Source organism: Triturus cristatus, chromosome 4_1 (assembly GCF_964204655.1).
Source record: "Triturus cristatus chromosome 4_1, aTriCri1.1, whole genome shotgun sequence".
Taxonomy (NCBI): domain Eukaryota; kingdom Metazoa; phylum Chordata; class Amphibia; order Caudata; family Salamandridae; genus Triturus; species Triturus cristatus.
Window position 1 is genome coordinate 34,423,146 of NC_140585.1, and position 16,382 is coordinate 34,439,527.

The window sequence follows — 16,382 nt, forward strand, 5'->3', positions numbered from 1 at the left end:
GTTCCACATCAAAAGCTACGCCTCTCCCCGGATCTGTTAACCCAGAACCATGGAGAAATCAGACACCCAGATCCTCAAACACTGAATCTAGCCATCTGGCTCCTGAGGTCCTAGAGTTCGGTTACCTCAATCTCCCTCCAGACTGTATGAATATCATAAAAGAAGCCAGACGCCCTACTACTAGAGCGTGTTATGCCGCTAAATGGAAACGATTTGCCATCTACTGCGCTAATAATGACATACATCCATTGGATGCTTCCATCCAAAACATCATTTGCTATCTACTACACTTGCAAAGATGCAATCTAGCGTATTCCTCTATACGTTTACACCTAGCAGCCTTGGCAGCCTACTTGCAAAATAGGCAACACCTGTCCCTTTTTAAGGTACCAGCCATCAAAGCCTTTATGGAAGGTCTCAAAAGAATTCTTCCCCCAAGATTGCCACCTGCACCAGTGTGGAATCTCAATGTGGTTCTAACAAGACTCATGGGCCCCCCATTTGAACCTATGCACAAATGTGAATTGCAATTCCTAACATGGAAGGTAGCTTTCCTTATCGCAATCACTTCCCTGCGCAGAGTAAGTGAAATACAAGCCCTTACACTTGAGGAACCTTTCTTACAACTACACCGTAACAAAGTGGTTCTTAGGACAAACCCTAAATTTCTTCCAAAAGTGATTTCCCCTTTCCACCTTAACCAATCAGTAGAACTACCGGTCTTTTTTCCAAATCCAGACTCGGTAGCTGAAAGGGCCCTACATACCTTAGATGTCAAAAGAGCCTTGCTTTATTACATCGACAGGACAAAACCTTTTCGAAAGACAAAACAACTCTTTGTTGCTTTCGCGCCACCACACAAAGGCAACCCGATCTCCAAATCAGGAATAGCCCGGTGGATAGTTAAATGCATCCAAATATGCTACCTCAAGGCTAAACGTACACTTACAGTTCCCCCTAGGGCGCACTCCACGCGTAAAATAGGGGCTTCTATGGCCTTCTTAGGCAATATTCCCTTAGAAGACATTTGCAAGGCAGCCACATGGTCTACCACGCATACCTTCACTAAACACTATTGTGTTGACGTGCAGGCCAAACAACAGGCCTCCGTGGGCCAGGCTGTCCTAAAAACTTTATTTCAAGCTGCTGCAACGGATACAGGCGACCACCGCTAAGGGGAGCACTGCTGTATAATCTATCCTCAGTGTGTGATCTGCAGCTCATATGCCTCGAACGGAATATGCTACTTACCAGTATGCATCTGTTCTTGGCATGTAGAGCTGCAGAGTCACACACGCCCGCCCGCCTCCCCGGGACCTGTATCTGTTCCAGCATCCGTCTTACTTAGACATTACACATGGACATCCTTTCTTTCTTTTCTATATACTCCATCTTTTCCCATCATGGCGAAAAACAATCTGCCGATGGAGTGGATGCCCATGCGCACTGTTGTCCAGGGGAGGAGTCACCAACCTCGTGACCAAAGGCTTCTTCCGAAGACAACAACAACCTGCAATCATCCGAGCCCAACACCAGATGGCGATCTTATCCTCAGTGTGTGACTCTGCAGCTCTACATGCCAAGAACAGATGCATACTGGTAAGTAGCATATTCCTTTCTTCAGCCAAGCCTTGAAGTAAGTCAAGCACCAGATATGGTCACTCGCAGGTACTGCAACACAGGCACATAGAGAAGATTGGAAACACCAAATCACAATAGAATTAAATAGGAAAATTATTTGAAATGTTTTTAATTTTTTAAGATCCTATAAATATTTATTTTATAATAAATTTACAATTTTAACCAGACTTGAAACATTTGCTGCAAACCTGGTATGGCGTCGATCTTAGGCTGCAGAGGGGCGACCTGCCCGCTTCCGACCCGGTGCCCTAGGTAGACCACCGAACCTTGCCCAATCTGACACTTGCTGGCTTTTAATGTCAGGCCTGCCTGGCGCAGGGCCGTTGGCACCCTCTGGAGGTGCTCACTCCATTCGGAACTGAAAACCGCGATATCGTCTAGATATGCGGCGCTGAACTTTTCTAGCCCGGCCAGGACTCTATTTACCAGTCGCTGGAAGGTGGCCGGGGCATTTTTCATCCCGAAGGGCATCACGCGAAAGCGATAGTGCCCATCCTGGGTGGAGAAGGCGGCCCGCTCCTTGGCTCCTTCTGTGAGCGCAATTTGCCAGTACCCGCAGGTTAGATCGAATGTGCTGAGTAAATGAGCCGACCCGAGACGGTCAATGAGCTCGTCTGCTCGGGGAATGTGGTGAGCGTCGGCTCGGGTGACTTCATTGAGTCCCCGGTAGTCCACACAGAATCGGAGTTCTGGGGCGACACCGGGGGCCGCTGCTTTCGGGACCAGTACCACGGGGCTGGCCCAGGGGCTGTCTGAGGGTTCGATCACCCCCAAGGTCAACATCTTCGAGACCTCGGCCTGAATGCAGGACCGGACTCTATCAGGGACTCGGTAGGCTCGTTGCTTCACCGGCAGGCTGTCTCCGGTGTCCATGTCATGGACACACCAGTCGGTGACTTTGGGGACAAGAGAGAATAAGTCGGGGAACTGACCTAAGAGCTGGCGCCAGTCCTCGCGTTGCTGGGAAGTGAGGGATGGAGAGAGGTTCACTCCTTCCACGGAGCCATCCTTCTCCTTGGTACACAGGAGGTCAAGGAGGGGATCTGAGTCCTCTTCGGCCCCGTCATCGGTGGCCAGCAGTAGACTCAGCTCCGTCCGCACGAAGTGAGGCTTGAGGCGGTTCACGTGAAGGACCCGAAGGGGGTCCCGAGGTGACTGGACGTCCACCAAGTACGTGACCTGGCTCTTCCGCTCAACGACTTTGAAGGGCCCGGTCCATTTATCCTGGAGGGCGCAAGGTTTCACGGGGGCCATGACCCATACCTGCTGGCCCGGCTGGAACTCGACCAGAGTGTTCTGGTCGTACCAGCGCCTCATTTCTTCCTGGCTCGCCTCCAGGTTGGCCTCGGCCAGTTCTCGAAACTTCCTAGTCTGGTTTCGGAGGGTCAGAACGTATCGGAACACATCTCGGAGGGGGGGGGGGGGGCCTCGGGGCGCCGTCTCCCACCCTTCCTTGACCAGGCTGAGGGTCCTCCGGACGGGGTGCCCGTAGAGTAACTCAAAGGGGCTGAACCCCAAGGATTTCTGGGGAACTTCCTGGTAGGCGAACAAAAGGCAGGGGAGCAGGACGTCCCACTTGCGCCGGAGGGGCTCTTCCAGGCCCGCGATCATCCCCTTCAGAGTCTGGTTAAACCGCTCTACTAGGCCATTTCCTTGGGGATGGTACGGTGAACTTATAGGACACTCCACATTGTTGCCACAGGGGCGTCATGTATTTGGAGATAAAGTTCGTCCCGCGATCGCTCACGACCTCGCGGGGAAAACCCACACGGGAAAAGATCCCCATCAACGCCCGGCCCACCACGGGGGCGGTGATGGTGCGTAGGGGAATAGCCTCCGGGTATCAGGTGGCATGGTCCACTAGGACGAGGATGAAGCGGTGACCTTGTGAGGTTGGGGGGTCCAGAGGCCCCACGATGTCGATCCCGACCCGTTCAAAAGGGGTACTGACGACAGGGAAGGGTTGGAGGGGAGCCTTGCGCGTTCCTCCACTTTTCCCACTAGCCTGGCACGTGGGACAGGACTTGCAGTGGGTTTCTACATCTGCTTTCATTTTAAGCCAGTAAAAGTGAGTCACTAGGCGACTGTAGGTTTTGTCTTGGCCCAAGTGGCCTGTGAGGGGGACATCGTGGGCCAAGCCCAGGAGGAAGTCTCGGAAGCATAGGGGTACCACCAGCACCCGGGCTGATCCCAGCTCCACCGACTTCTGCTCGCTGTACAAAAGGTCATTTTCCCATTATAGCCGGTGTGTTCCAGATTGGTCGCCCGTGGCTTGGGCCTCTGCTTGCTGCCGGGGTCCGACCAGGGAGGGACAGGTAGTTTGCTCCTGGCAGAACTCCTCTCGGGAGGGGCCCCCCTCGTGGCGCCATTGGGCCAACTCGGGCAGATCGCCTAACTCTGCGATCTGTGCGGGGTCGGAAGGTAGGGGTTCATCGCTGGCGACAGATTCTCCACGTGAGGAGATATGGGGGACCTCGGCTGGGACAATCCTGTCCTCGTTGGCAGGTGCGTCCTATACTTCCCCAAGGGGGGGGCAGTCGGGCCGCCATAGATCGCGTGGTGGCGCACACCCACACGGGGAGACCCATCATCCCTAGGTGGGTCTTGCGCTCGACTTGCTTCCAGGGGGAACTTTCCAGGTCGTTCCCCAGGAGACAGTCGACCGGCTGGGAGGTCCTTACTGCTACTTTCAATTTAACGGCCACTCCGCCCCATTCAAAAGGCACCAGGGCTACCTTACAGAGGCTCTCAGTGTTGTCAGCCGCAATTACAGGGCAAAATATATTAGGGAGGATCTGGTCTTCGTGGACTAAGTGGCTGAGGACACCGGTGATGCTCGCCCCGGTGTCACGAAGGGCCTCTACCTGTTGCCCATTGATGGTCACTAGCTGCCCATATTTCTTCGTGTTGGAGGGCAGGATGCTCCCAGGGACCATTTCTCTGTCTCCTAATGATACCAAGGCCATGGCGGCGGGTTCCCATTCTACAGTCTCCTCAATCTCCTCCCCTAGGGCTACATTGGCTATCTGTCTGGCGGGGGGGACTGTAGTGGGGATGCGCAGGGCCATGGGGCATTCGGGGTCATTGGCGTAATGCCCGGGCTTCTGGCAACGGAAACAAGTGATGGTCACCCGGTGCCCCCGTCTCACGGGTGGACCGGATACAGCTGGTGGGGGTGCCGGGAAGTGCGGAGGTTGGTTTTTCGGAGGACCGGACTGGGATTCCCTCTGCCCTCCCTGGTTTCCCCCCCCCCCCCCCCCTCTGGCGGGGTGGTCCCTGACTGGCTCGGGGGTATTCTCCTACAGGGCCCCGGGAGACCCGGGTGTTGGTCCAGCGATCCGCCTCGACAGCCAGCTTCCTCGGATCCGTGAGCTTGCTGTCGAGCAGATGCTGGCGTAGCTCCACAAAGCAGTTCGCCGCCAGGTGTTCCCATAACATGAGGTCGGTTAGTTCGTCCAGGGTGGTTACTTTGCTGCCCTTAATCCACCCGTCGAATGCACGGCTGAAAAAGTTCACATACTCCACCCACGTGGTGCCGGGGATCTTCGTGCAGTCCCGGAACCTCTGGCGGTACATCTCCGGGGTGAGGCCGTACCTTGTGAGGAGGGCCTCCTTCATGTGTCTGTAGGAGGTCTGCATGAAGGATGGTAGGTCGAGCAGGGTGTCTCTCCCCTCGCTCAAAAATCGGCCCCACAACCCGGCCCCCCAATCTTTCTGCGGGACTCGGTGGGAGGTCATGGCGACCTCGTAGGCCTTGAATCATTGTTGGATGTCATAGTTTTTGTAATATTCCTTGACCACATCTTTGGGGATGTGGACCTTCTGTTCCGCCGGTGGTGGCGCCCCCCGGTTCTCCGGGGTTCGAGCTTCTTCGCTCCTTGCTTTGAGCTCGATTTTCTTTCAAGCTGCGTTCGTGCTCCAGTTGAAGTCTTCTTCCTTCGTGCTCCCGTTGGAGTTTCTTCTCTTCTAGTTCGCCTTGTACTCGCATCTGTTCCACTGCTAGCTTCTTCTCAGCTAATTTCAACTCGCCCTCAATTTTCAGTTTGGCCAGTTCGAGTTTGTGATTATGACTTCTCTCTCTGTCTGCGAGTTCTTCCGGGGATAGACCCCCGTCTGGTACGAAGCTTCGTACCTGGTTGCTGCTGCTTTTTCTTGGGGAGAGCCCAGCTTCGTCGTGGAGCTCCACCGCTCCTTCTGGGCGGGGGGCTCCGGATTCCACCCAAGCTTTCAGTGCCTTCTGCATATATTCTTTGGTGTTGAGACCAGTGGTAGTGATTTTTAGTTCTTTGCAGAATTGCTTCAGTTCTTTGTGTGTGTACTCTTGCAGTTGTTCCGCCTGGAACACAGCACTCGCGTTGGTTTCTGTGCGACTCATGGCGTTTTCTTCTGCCGTTTTTGCTGGTAGTGCGTCAGCCGTTTACGGTACAATCTCTAGATTATGGGCCCGAATCCCGTCGCTGCCACCAATGTTAGAAGGCGACCCCAGAGGAGACAGGGAGGTTACCTGAACACCCTGAGACCTACCCTTGGGGTATCGTAGCCAGGCACTGGCGGGAGACTCCTCAGGGGAAGAGCCTCGTATCTAGGATCGTACACACTGCACCACACGACAAAGAGACACCACACGGTAGGTTCTTGGGAACAGATCTTTATCTACTCAGCTTCTTCGGATCTTTATGATCAACAAGGTGGATATGTACAAATAGAGCACGGGCTCAGAGAGTCTCGGTAGGGAAAGGGGGTAGCGGGACAGTCTTTGGGGATCTGGATCAATGCAGGGGCGTACCCAACGCACAGCTCACAATCCTCGAGCTGGGGGATACGCTGTGGTCCAGCCGGACCGAGGGAGTCTTTAGGAGCCGCGTGCACTCAGCAGGGCTCAAGCACAAGTTCGTAGGTCTTGCGATCTTCAGGGGAGCCGCGAGTCACTCAGCAGGGCTCAAGCACAAGTTCGGAGGTCTTACGATCTTCAGGGGAGCCGCGAGTCACTCAGCAGGGCTCAGATGTTCCAAGGTTGCAAGGGAGCCGCGACCACGTCAGCAGGGCTCTCGTCGTTCCAGAGTCTAATCTGCCAGATAGTCCCAGAGCACCCCTTGTTATAGGTCAACTCCTCTTTGATGTCCGGGGTCCGTGTAGGCAGGGGTCTTCGCGCCTGGGGGCCGCTCGTTGGAGTTTCCTGCCATGTTGTCCTTTGATCCTTTCAGGGTTGGGTCGGGAGGAGTCCCAGACACCCAGCAGGCGTGGAGCCAGCCCTCAGGGAGGCCGGAGGGCCGATCGAAACCCATCTCCCGAGGGGAGGTCAGAGGTGCGATGGAAACTGCTCCTCCCTCTCTCACTCCGTGGGTGCGCGATGTCCTCCAGCCAGGGCGGCGCCTCTAGGCCTGGGTTGCGCTGGGGCCGGGCGGCCATCGTAGGTGCATGAAGTGGGCACGCGGGCCCTGTGGTGCTGGGAAGATGGAGGGCACGAACAGGGATGTCCGGGTCGGGTGTGTGTGGGTCCTGGCAGGAAGGACCGGCTAGGCTGTGTACTGAGGGGCTGAATGAGGTGTACGGGTCAGGGGGTGTGGCTAGGGGTCAGGGATGGCCATGCCACAAGGCCGGGTCTAACAGTCAGACCCTAGTACAGTGCACCAGGAGTGCCCAGGGCTGGTAATCCAAATACTGCTGGTGGGCTTGCAGCACTGGTTGTGCAGAAGCAGCCTGTAAAACTGTCTAAGGCCTGCCATTGCAGAGCCTGCGTGCAGTCTGGTACTGTCATGTTGACTGGGCAAGTGCACCCACTTGCCAGTCTCTAAACCTTCCCTTTTCTTCATATCAGACACCCCTATGGTAGGCCCAAGGGCAGGGTGCATTGTAAGTATAAGGTAGAACATGCCCTGGTGTGTGTGGCATGTTCTAATGGTGAATTACAGCCATTTTCATTTTTCACTATTGAAAGGCTACCTGTTCTCCATAAGCAAGAATGGGCAGTTTGATTATTACATCTTATTATCCCAACTGACTCGGGGAACATGTTAGAAATTCGAATTTAGTATGCCTGAACTCCGAATGATGAAATACAGCTTTTAGTGAAGTTGGTTTTAATATTCTGGGTTTGAAAATACCACTTTTAGAAAGCAGGTTTTTTCTTGTCTAACCATCCGAACCTACCTCTGCTAGGCTGTGGATTCCTTGTCTGGAGTTTGAGTGACAGGGGCTGGGGGATTCCAGGAGAAGGGGTGTGTCAGCACAGGGCTGAATGGAGAGATCTGCATCTAGATGGGTGGGAGGAGTTGCACCTGGGACCTGAATAGGGCTGTGCCTTCCCTCCACAATGCTGGTTCCACCTCCTGTGGTGTCTGATGTCTCTGCCCTGCTCTCGGAAAGGAAAGAAGGAGTCATGTAAACAAAGTGCTCCAGGACTGACCAGAACTGGTTTGGACTAGGCAAAGGCCTCTCTGCCTTCAGAGAACAAAGAGAAACTTGGTATAAATATTGGGACCCAAACCCAAGAACTTTAGAGCACTTTGGGAAACAAGAAGAAACATTTTCTGAGGAGTGGAACCAGAAGAAACTGAGCAGAGACTATCCCTAAGCTGAAGTGCTGCTTGGGGGATTGGCCTGCATTGGTTGCCTGACTGCCAAAGAAAGGAGAAAGGACTTTGTGTGCATTTTCATTCAACTTGTGAAGTATCTCCAAGGGCTTGGAAAACAGCTTGCCTCCTGCTGAAGTCTCAGGAACAGACTTCACCCACCAGCTCCCCAAGAGTTCTCTTGAAGTGCCTGCAGTTGTGCTGGACTTTTTGAGGACTTCGTGTCGCAAGGGGCTGGAAGCGCGACTCGAGAACTTGAAGCGTGTCTCCGAACTGCTGCTGCCGCTTCACAACACGAAGCGTCTCGCATCGCCGGAGAAGAGGATCGACTTCTCAGCAGATGCCGCCTCATCTACGGGAAGTGGGTTGCAGAAGAATAGTTGTCAACGCAGGTCCACCGAAGCGCCTTGCATTGCCAGGAGAAGAGGATCAACGTCCCTGCAGATGTTGCAGCATCACTGGGTAGTGTGTCGCAGGGTCTGTCGCGGGTCATCGCAGGAGACGAGGATCGCCGTTGCATCAGACCCAGCCGCATCTCCGAGAAGCGTGTCACAGGGCCTGTCGCGGCTCATCGCCGGATAAGAGGATCGATGCCGCTGCATCACCAGGAAGAGTGTCGCTGGGCCTGTCGCGGCTCGCATCGTTGTGGAAGCAACTCGCATCGCCAGGGGAGAGGATCGACGCCGCTGCATCACTGGGAAGCGTGTTGCAGGGCCTGTCGCGGCTCGCATCGTGAGGAAATATCTCGCATTACCGGAGAAGAGGATCAACGTTGCATCAGGCGCTGCCGCATCACTGGGAAGCATGTCGCATCAAGAAGAAAGCGCCATCTTTGTTTATTTGCACCAGATCTTCAACGCATCACGGTCTTTGCAACACTTTCGTTGCCCTGAGTGTCGCATCTAAGGTACATTGAACTGAGTGTCGCATTTACCATCTTAAGAGAACTAAGCTAAATTCTACCATTTTAAAGTAACCGTATTGTGTATTTTTGTCGTTTATGGTCTTGTGATAAATCTATATAAAGAGTACTTATTTTTGATATAAAACTTGTGTGGTGTCCATCTGTAGTGTTGTCACTTGATTACTCTGTGTTCACAAATGCTTTACACACTGCCTCTGCGATAAGCCTGTCTGCTCGTGCCAAGCTACCAAGGGGGTGAGCAGGGGTTATTTTAAGATTGTACCCCTTTACCCTGACTAGAGGCAAGGGTCCCTATTTGTCACAGGTACCTACATATGCCAACTAGAGGCCCCCAAATCTAACATTGTTGGTCAGCGGTGAGGATTCTGGACTTGCATTTGTGAGTCATGTACAGTGATTGGTAAACACTACTAGTGAGTGCAGACCAAAGCGCAACCACATACTTTTGGTAGGTTGTTTTTCTGGGACTTTCTATTTTTTTTTAAAAACTGCCAAGTTTAACCACCATGGAGAAAGCGGCATCCATAGCATCTGTTGATCTTGATTGGGAAGAGGAGAGACTAGAATGCTACCCTGTTAACCAGCTCGAGCACTTCCGCAGGAGGGTCAAAGTTTCTACAACCGGTATCTCCAGAAAGGAGGATTTCCAAAAGGCTCTGAGGGCCTGGTTTGAAGCAAGGAGCACCCCTGAGCATGTGGAGGGGGCAGATAATGCAGATGAGCTGTTACGTGGGCCATTGGGTCCAGGAGGGAGGAGAGTAGTCTCCCCAACAGGTAGCAGTGTTTCTGCCAGAGGCCTGTCCCCAGAAGAGCTGGCGGACAGGAAAGAAAACAGGATGCATGAGATGGAGCTGGCCAAGCTCAAGTTGGGTGGGCAACTGGAGTTAGAAAATAGGAAACTGGCCCTATAGGAAAAGAAAATGCAGTTGGATCATGAGAAAAGTTTGTGGGAGTTGGAATTGAAAGCCAGGAGCTTAGAGATTGCTCCCTCTGGTGGCAGCACACCGCCATTGCCTGTTGAATCTAGAGTGTATAGTCCCAAAGATGTGGTGAAAGAATTTTTCAAGAATGATGATATTGGGCAGGGGTTCAAGGCCTATGAGGTAGCCATGTCTTCCCACCGGGTCCATGAGAAGGATTGGGGAGCGGGGTTGTGGGGGGTGGTTCCTTAGTGAAGGGCGTGACATCCTGTTAGACTTGCCTTCTGAAGTCTATAATTCACATCCCCACACGAAAGATGCATTAATGTCCAGGTATGGTTTAACTCCTGAACTGTACAGACAGAGGTTCAGGGGTTGCAAGACAATAGAGAACAGTACCTGGGTGGAATATGTCACTTTTTTCTGCAGAGTATTGGATGGTTGGGTGAAGGGTAGCAAAGTTAATGATTTCCAGGGGCTCCTTGATTGATTGCATGGGAGCACTTGTCCAGTAATTGTTTTCCATAGCTACACCAGCACCTGATTGATAGTAGGCTGAATAATCCTAGGAAGTTTGCTGAAGAGGCTGATCGCTGGGTCAGTACCAGGGTCCACAAGGATCATGTGGGAGATTCAGCCAAGAGTGGGCAGGGTCCCCGGCAGAAGAGTGGGGGGGACAAGGGTAAACAGAGGGAGTTCCAGAGAAGGCTTCAAAGTAATCCCCAAGGGAACCAAGGGAAAGGTTCCCAGCCTCTGCAACTGAAAGTCAGGGGCCCGACAGGTCCACCTGTTCAAGGGGGACCCCTGAGATGCTACAAATGTGGGGACCTGGGTCATAAAGCGAATGATCCCAGGTGCTGCCAGTTTGTGACGACCGCACCCCCTGGTGCAGCCCCCGTCAGATGGCTAGTGTAGCCCTGGGTGCCCAACGTGGGTGGGGGCCAGCAGAGATGTCAATCAATCAAAGCATTTGTATAGCGCACTACTCACCCGGAGGGTCTCAAGGCGCTAGGGGAGGGGGTCCGCTACTGCTCGAACAGCCAGGTCTTGAGCTGTTTCCTGAAGGCGAGGTGGTCCTGGGTAAGGCGGAGGTGGGTCGGGAGGGAGTTCCAGGTCTTGGCGGCGAGGTAGGAGAAGGACCTTCCTCCTGTGGTGCCTCTTCGGATGCGGGGGACGGCGGCGAGGGCATGGCTGGTCGATCGAAGCTGGCGTTTGGGAGCGTAGAAGTTGAGGCGGCTGTTGAGGTATCCTGGGCCTTGGTTGTGTAGGGCTTTGTGTGCGTGGGTGAGGAGACGGAAGGTGATTCTCTTGTTGACCGGGAGCCAGTGCAGGTCTCTCAGGTGTCCGGAGATGAGGTTGCGGCGGGGGATGTCCAGGATGAGACTTGCTGAGGCGTTCTGGATCCGCTGGAGTCTCTTCTGGAGTTTGGCGGTGGTTCCGGCGTAGAGAGAGTTGCCGTAGTCCAGACGGCTGGTGACGAGGGCCTGGGTGACCGTTTTCCTGGTCTCGGTGGGGATCCACCGGAAGATCTTGCGTAGCATGCGCAGGATGTTGAAGCACGCCGAGGAGACAGCGTTGACTTGTCTGGTCATGGAGAGGGAGGAGTCCAAGATGAAGCCCAGGTTGCAAGCATGGTCTGTTGGTTTGGGTGCGTTGCCTAGGGCGGGGGGCCACCAGGAGTCGTCCCAGGCGGAGGGTGAGGAACCCAGGATGAGGACTTCCGTCTTGTCCGAGTTCAGTTTCAGGCGGCTGTTCTTCATCCATTCGGCTACCTCTTTCATCCCTTCGTGTAGGTTGGCTCTGGCGGTGTCGGGGTCGTTGGTGAGGGAGAGGATCAGCTGGGTGTCGTCTGCGTAGGAGATGATGTTGAGGTTGTGCTGGCGTGCGATGGCTGCGAGGGGGCTCATGTAGACGTTGAAGAGGGTTGGGTTAAGCGAGGAGCCTTGAGGAACGCCGCAGATGACTTCGCTAGCTTCTGATCTGAACGGTGGGAGGCGGACTCTCTGTGTCCTTCCGGTGAGGAAGGAGATGATCCACTCCAGTGCCTTCTGGATTCCGACGTTGTTGAGGCGCTGCACTAGGGTACGGTGGCAGACCGTGTCGAAGGCTGCGGAGACGTCTAGGAGGATGAGGGCCGCTGTTTCTCCGTTGTCGAGCAGGGTTCGGATGTCATCAGTGGCTGCGATCAGGGCAGTCTCGGTGCTGTGGTTGGCTCGGAAGCCAGACTGCGAGAGGTTGAGGGATCCATTCGTCTCGTGGAAGGCGGACAGCTGCTTGTTGACGGTCTTCTCGATGACTTTTGCTGGAAACGGGAGCAGCGAGATGGGGCGGTAGTTCTTGAGGTCGGTGGGGTCGGAGCTGATGGCTTCTTTAGTAGAGCGCTGAGTTCGGCGTGCTTCCAGCTCTCCGGGAAGGTAGCGGTGTCGAAGGAGGTGTTGATGATGTCTCGCAGGTGGGGTGCGATGACCGCGTCGGCCTTGTTGAAGACATGGTGGGGGCAGGGGTCGGTCGGAGACCCGGAGTGGATGGAGTTCATCGTGCGGACGGTGTCTTCGGAGCTGATCGGGGTCCAGGCGCGGAGGGTGGTGGTGGGGGGCGGTGGTTCGGACGTGGCGTGCGATGGTAGAGTGCTGAAGCGGTTGTGTATGTCCGCGATCTTGTTGTGGAAGTAGGAGGCGAGGGAGTTGCAGAGGTCTTGCGAAGGGGTGATGTCGTTGTTTCCGTCGTTGGGGTTGGAGAGCTCTTTAACGATGTTGAAGAGTTCCTTGCTGTTGTGTGCGTTGTTGTCCAGTCGTTCCTTGAATGCTGTCTTCTTGGTGGCGTGGATCAGTTGGTGGTGTTTTCGGGTGGCGAGCTTCAGGGCCGTCGTGTTGTCAGGTGTTGGGTCTCTGCGCCAGTCTCTCTCGAGGGCTCGGCAGTTCTTCTTGGAGCTCTTGAGTTCGTTGGTGAACCATGGGGCTTTCTTGCTGCCGGGTCTGCTAGGCGGGGTCCTCAGAGGGGCGAGGTCGTCTGCGCAGTCGCTGATCCACTTCGTGAGGTTGGTGGCCGCCTGGCTGGGGTTCGTTGCGCTGGGGGGTGGGTTCTTGCTCAGGGAGGTTGCGAGCTGGTCGGCTGTGATCTTGTTCCAGCTTCGGCGTGCAGCCTGTTGCTGGTGGTGGTGGTGGATCGTGGTCCTTCTGAAGCTGAAGTGGACGCAGCTGTGGTCCGTCCAGTGGAATCCGGTGGCGTGGCTGAAGGAGATGTCCTTGCTGGATGAGAAGATGGCGTAGAGTGTGTGTCCCGCGTAGTGGGTGGGGGTGGTCACCAGTTGCTTGAGTCCGAGGTTTGCGAGATTGTCCAGCAGGGTGGTGGTGTTGCGGTCGTTGTTGTTCTCCAGGTGGAAGTTGAGGTCCCCGAGGAGGAGGTAGTCAGCGGAGGCGAGGGCGTGCGGGCTGATGAACTCGGCGATGTCTTCGCTGAATTGTGTGCGTGGTCCTGGGGGTCTGTAGATGAGGGTGCCTCTGAGGGTGGTCTTGGGGTTGATGTGGATCTGGAAGTGCAGGTGCTCGGTGGGTGTGAGGGTGTCGTCGGTGTTGGTCGTGATACGGATGGTGTTCCTGTGGATGATGGCGATGCTTCCTCCGGTCTGGTTGATGCGGTCCCTTCGGATGATCTTGTAGCCGTCTGGGATGGCGATGTCTGGCGCTGAGGAGGCGTTCAATCAGGTTTCCGTGAGGAAGGCGACGTCTGGGGCTGCGGTGTCGAGCAGGTTCCAGAGTTCGATGGCGTGTCGGTGGACGGAGCGGGTGTTGAGCAGGATGCACTTCAGGTGGCTGTTGCTGCTGCTCGTCTTGGTCTTGGTTGGTGCTGGTGTAGTGCAGGTCTGGATGCAGGTGAATTTGCAGGCGTTGCAGCAGAAGGGTCCGTGGGTGCGTCCCGGGGTGGCTTGGTAGCAGCTCGGGATTCGGCCGGCGTTGAGTGCGTTGAGTTCGGTGGCGTCGTAGGTCCGGCGGGTGACTGCGGGGGCCAGGAGTCCTGGCACTGGGCGCGGTCCAGGCGCGGACGGGCGCAGACGGGCTTACCTTTGGCGCACAATCGGTGCTCCCGCTGCGCGCGTCCGCTGCGCGGTCGCTCTGGGGGCGTCATAAGTAACGAGCCGGGGGGGGGAGGAGCAGCTGGGAGGCGGGAGCGGGGTGTCCAATGGGCTGGAAGGGGAGGCGGGTCAGCAGGGTCAGCGGCGGGAAAAGAAGTCACTGGGCGGCGGCGGCGGCGAAAAATGCGGGAAGCAGGCAGCAGGAAGCGGCAGGCAGGCAGCACTAGCAGGGCAGAGAGGGCGAGGAGCGACCGGCTGTGTGGGGCACAGGGGTCACACTGACCAGCCCACCGCGGTCCCCTTAAGTAAGGAGCCGGGGGGAGGAGCAGCTGGGAGGCGAGAGCGGGGTGTCCAATGGGCCGGAAGGGGAGGCGGGTCAGCAGGGTCAGCGGCGGGAAAAGAAGTCACTGGGCGGCGGCGGCGGCGAAAAAATGCGGGAAGCAGGCAGCAGGAAGCGGCAGGCAGGCAGCACTAGCAGGGCAGAGAGGGCGAGGAGCGACCAGCTGTGTGGGGCACAGGGGTCACACTGACCAGCCCACCGCGGTCCCCTTAAGTGAGGAGCAGCTGGGAGGCGGGAGCGGGGTGTCCAATGGGCCGGAAGGGGAGGCGGGTCAGCGGCGGGAAAAGAAGTCACTGGGCGGCGGCGAAAAAATGCGGGCAGCAGGATGCGGCAGGCAGGCAGCACTAGCAGGCCAGAGAGGGCGAGGAGCGACCGGCTGTGTGGGGCACAGGGGTCACAGTCTCTTTAGGAGACTGTGAGGTGGTCCCCAGGACCCAACTGCCTGATAACACTAAGAAATACAGGCATTGAGTGACCATCACTGGCCATAGAGTGGAGGCTCTTAAAGATACAGGAGCCAGTGTGACAGTTATCAAGTGTCACCTGGTATCTCAAGAGCAGGTTGTCCCCAATGCATTCTATCCACTTGTTGCCGCTGACAACACAGAGCCACTGCAAGGTTCCCTTTGAGGTGGGGGGGGGGGGGTCTCTGGTACTCTTCCGGTAGCTGGGAGGCCCGCCATGCCTGTTGACTGTTTGTTAGGGAACAATCTAGAGAGCTCACCTTGGGCGAAGGTGGAGCGGAATGCTCATTTGGAAATGTTGGGTCTGCCTGACTGGGTGTGTTACCACACGGTCCATGGCAGCCAGTAGCGGTTCTCAAGAAGACCTGGAGCCTGAGAGGGGGGCCCAGGTACCTGCTTTAGATAGAGGAGTCAGGGGGCGTGGGAAACTGGCCCCGAAGTACCCATGGTCCAGGAGGGAGCAGACCCTGAGGGGGATGCCCTGGAGCCTACAGGGGAACAGGTAGCTTAACTGGGGGTGCAACACACAAACATAAACTCTCGGGTCTGAGCAACTTTAGAACTAGAGCATGAAAGGAGAGATACTATAGTCAAGCTGTGTCTAAAATGACAGTGAACAAATCAGAAAGGAAAGGAATCCCTTTGAGGATGAATGCCCTCACTCACCCGAAGGTGACATGCTTCATCATTTAGGCTTTCTCCTCTCAGTGGGAAAACCTAGTCCCACTGAGGGCTACAACCACCGCACTGAGAAGTGGGAGCTCAGGGATGTTTTTGTTTAAGATTTTAGGATACTCAGATCCCAAAGATGAGCACTAATGTGAGAAGAGGGCGCAGCGCAAAGAAATTCAAAAGTGTGTGAAGTGTGAGCTAAAACTGGCTAGCGCTATTGAAAAAATGATTTTTATTGACTCATTAGCCCTGCCAGCGATAAAAAACAGTGCAAAGCAGTTACTATTGAAAACTGCTAGATGACAAGGGTCAACATGTTTCAGCCAATGACCATCTCAAAAGTATGTGTGGCTTTCATCAGGACCAAAAAACAAAGCTGCTGCTAGAAAGTGTTACACACGTGCAAATAAAGTTTGAAAAAAAGACCAAACCAGTTAATGCTTTAGCGGATACAATCTCGCTGGAACTTGTCTGAAAATAAGAAGACACATATAGAAAAAGTAAATCTCCAAACCTCATTAGTTAAGTCAAGTCTGAAACACTGGTATATGTGGCTCAAACATAGTACTTATGTCCAAACTGTTAGAAAGCTCTAGTAAAAAGACTCACCCAATCTGTGGGACAAGTGAGCCCACCTCAACCTGGTTACAACTCAGGGAAGGGAGCCCCGCTCTGTGAAAATAAGCAAGTATAACCTAATCAGTATAATTTACTTGCTCAATAGTGCCATAAAAAGTGAAGAATATCAGTAATGTCCAACAGACTAAAACGGACTC